Here is a 4145-nt window from a genome sequence, read left to right as displayed (position 1 = left end):
TAAACTATTCTAGCCCTGTGATTGTTTTATTGCCGCTTTATTTATACCATATATAATATAAATAAGACAACCATATTTAAGAGATGTTTCTCTCACTATACATTATACAAAAACAAGACATATATTCCAATTTGATACGCCAAAAATCATGCATCGGGAAAAAAACAACTATAAGCAAAATTTAAAAGAAATGACCATTATAGAAAAATATCAGTATCAGGTTATCAACAAAAAATTAGATGTAAAAAATTTAAATTCATGTTACTCAACTTCATAAACCCATAAGACATAATTAACAACACTATATATAAATATACAATGACAGATATAACAGACTGAGTATCTGCTAGAAAGAGCGGTCACGAGTTGGAAAAACCAAAACAAACCCACATTTATTACTTAATGTATGCTGTGTACTTATCATAACCCATTGTATTTGGGCAGCATTACTTATTATTATTCAATAAATCATTTCTCTTTTAATTGTATGCATTTTCTAGTAGAATGTCCAACTACTTTCAGTTCCATACATATTGAACTATGCTCATTTTAGATTATGTACTATTATATTATTGCTGACACAAACTGCAATGGATTTTCCTTGAAAATAAATAAATAATAAAAAGATTAGTTTGTTTCACCATCTTACTTTGACTATTTTTTTCTTCCTTTCTGCTTTTGGATAATAAACTGAAAATCAATAGTGCTTAATTTCTTATTTTTTTTTTCATCTTAGACGTTTTGGGGAGGCTACATCTCTCAGCTTAGCATCTATAATTTAATATTTAAAACAAGTTTTTCTTTTTTTTTTATAATTATTTTTATATGTTATATGCATTATTTTGTTTATTTACTTTTTTTTAATTGTATACAACCTATTAATTTCATTTCTAATTATTTAACAGAAAAAAGTCAAACAAATAAATGTTTTAACATTACTTTGTTTACTTACCTATCCTGGTCAATATTATTGGGTGAGTCACAATTTTTAAATATTACTCTAACAATGAAGTTTAGTCAAGATTATGGTTAAGTGCATAAAAGTATCAAAAATTAAAGTTTAATGAACGATTTTGCTAACAGAGAGAGAAAGATAAAAAATAAATGGTCTCTGAATTATATGATTTTATCAAAATAATATCTAACTTTACTAATTCAATATTGAATTATTTTAAGGGTAAACAGTTTAATATCCACATAATATTCATTTCTATGTATAATTTTCCTTGAATTTTTTTTATGGCCCATTTTTCAAGTCCTTGCCCATTTTCAATACCTTTCTTTATAATTTAAAAATATATTAAAAATAATCATGCATCAACTTTTCATGCATAGAATTGAAATAATTAGATTAATACATTTATGTCTTTTATATCAGGGCTTATTACATCAAACATTACAAAAATAATTTTAAAAATGAGAAATGGACAAAATTACCTGTAGTTATACTTTTGAAACTATTTAATTTTATTTCACTAATTCCAAAAAAAATTTCTTGATTTTTTCTTAATCATATCAGAGCTAAATACTTAAAAAAAATTTAAGTATTGATAAGAAAACATTATACAAACTGTTAAGAAAACAAAATACAATATTGTAAATGAAAACATTTAGTTATCCTGCAGCCTGATATCCTTCATATTGAATTAGAAAGTTTCTGTTTCTGAAGAAGTCATGATCATTGAAGGACATCTCGGATGCTGCAACGTTTTTCGGGCGGGGGCTACATCCTTCTTGTACCATTCAAGTCAAGAGAAGGTGCTTCTCTCCACCACAAAATTTCAGAGCTAATATTTTTTACACAGCCAGAAAGATTCATTTTTCCCTGGAATCCAGTTTGACTAAAAAAAAAAGCCAAAAAGGAAGCGAGGTTCTAATTGCTACTGATCACTCAATCGTAATTTTAAAATTAAATTTAATTATGAAAATGTGATTATGTTGATGGAAACATGATGGTTGTAATCAATTATATTGGATTGTTAGTAATCCTATTTTATGTATCCATTATGAAATTAACTGTTGTATATTAAAATATATTTTTAGTTATCCAATTTCTTCATTTAATTTGTTTTTTTATTTTCTAATACCTTGATATTTTTTAAATCAAAGTTGTCATTTCAAAAGATATTGTTTTGTCCCAACACTGTAACATGGATATTTTTTGTGTTTTTAAAATTATAAAAATTAATTGTTTCAATTCAGTTTATCTCAACTAAAAAATAAATCAGGCAAAATTTCAAATAAATTTAATAACTTTAAATTAATGTTCCTTTTTATTGTTTTTTCCAATGTAATATATTAATTATTATAGGAAGAGATGATATTTATATAAATGTGTGTATTTATAAGAAACTAAAAACTGTTTTATATCTATGTATATATAGTTGACCATCTTCTTATATATAAAAAATGTTTTATTTTAATCTAGATAGTACCTCAATTTATTTTTTTCTTATATAAAAATATAAAATGATCCAGTAGGAAAACAATGAGTTGTTGGAAATGAGAGTAAGTGATAAAAATTTTTTTCAGTAAGTATGTGTACTCTTTAATCCTTGAGAGCTATTCCTTATGTTATATGATTTTCTTTTATGTTAAGAGTTCTTTTATTTCTTAGGTTTTAAGAAGCTTGATTAGATTATGATTAATTATTAAAAGGTGTTTAAGATAATATTGTTGTAATTTCTTATAAGACTGGAGCTCTCAGCTTGCATATCCATTTCCTTTACGATGACTGGAGTCTGGTCATCTTGTCTGCACAATGGTCTAATATTCTAAGACGGTCGATCCTAGTCTTCATCATCTTAACTCAATTTCTTTCCTGGCTATCTCCTTACATTGATAAATCTGAAATGATTGAACACACAGAATCGAGGCCTTCTGAGAGATCTTAGCAGACACTTTCGAAACAATAGGTTGTATATAATTTATATCTTAATTAAAACTTATTGATTCATGATAGGGTATTCTTTTATTAAAATATTCTTGTATTTTAACTACATAAGTGTTTCATTTAAGTTGAGGTGAATATTTCAGGCTCTTTACCAAGTTTAGTAAATTATATTAGTTCTTCCATTTTTTCTTTGTTACATCAAATAAATGATGTAAAAATTTCACATTTTTTAACTTTAGAAATTATGACTTTTTATATCTCTATTTTATAAGTTTTTAGTGATCACCTTGTAATATTTTATTTTATATGTAAGTTGAAATAATAATAATCGGTTTTAAAACATTGAGGTTAACTGATGAAAAACGCATTTAGCGAAAAAAATAACAAATGAAAAAGTTATCTTCATCAAATCATTCAGGCTTTTACCGAAGTTACAGTGTCATACCATTTGCATTTGCTATGACTATAAATAAATCACAAGGGCAGACCGTTTTAAAAAATTTGGTTTAAGTGTGACATTGAAGGAAACAATATTTACTCATGGACAATCTTGTATGTGACTCTGTCAAGGTGCTGGAGCTAAGATGGAATAAAAATTCAGTGAAATTCAGAGGAAAAAGTTTTTGATTTGAAGAGGCAAATTGAAGTAGAAAAGTACAAATTAAAATGCTGGAATAAGACTTGAAAAAATTTTTTTTCAGCTTACACTATATTTAAAAGAATAATACAACCTGGACTACAAAATACAGGTAAATTACAGTTATACAATTTGAGCAAGGAGTAGTACAATTAAATAAACAATTGTATAGTTTGTAAAATGGGGTTGGTCTCCCTGAATCAGCAACCTTTCAATTTAGGCAAATTAACGGTTTTATGCTGTTTACTTACCATAAATTACCATGTATTTATAAGAGACTTCAGCAGTTTTTTTTTTTTTGGTCTGTATATTATTTTTGCAGAGTAAGTGCTAAATAATGTTTATGATTTTAAAGTTTTTTTTCCCTTTTTTTTGTAATATTTTGAGGAAGCAGCACCACTGAGATAAGCTTTAGGCACCCCAATGTGCCAAAGCACCTGGTTTGGAAACTTTTGGTTTAACCCATATAAATAAATTTAAAAAAAATACTTATTTATAATATTAAAATAGGCCAAATAATGAATTATTTCTAAAAATCATTTAGTTTTGATTTATAAAATACTATAGTTGAGGAGAAGATGGTTGGGGGTGCGGTCAATGAAAAACACAAATAAG

The sequence above is a fragment of the Halyomorpha halys genome, unplaced genomic scaffold (assembly GCF_000696795.3).
Source record: "Halyomorpha halys isolate HHAL.00 unplaced genomic scaffold, Hhal_1.1 Scaffold1270.1, whole genome shotgun sequence".
Taxonomy (NCBI): Eukaryota; Metazoa; Arthropoda; class Insecta; order Hemiptera; family Pentatomidae; genus Halyomorpha; species Halyomorpha halys.
This window is presented reverse-complemented; position numbering follows the sequence as displayed.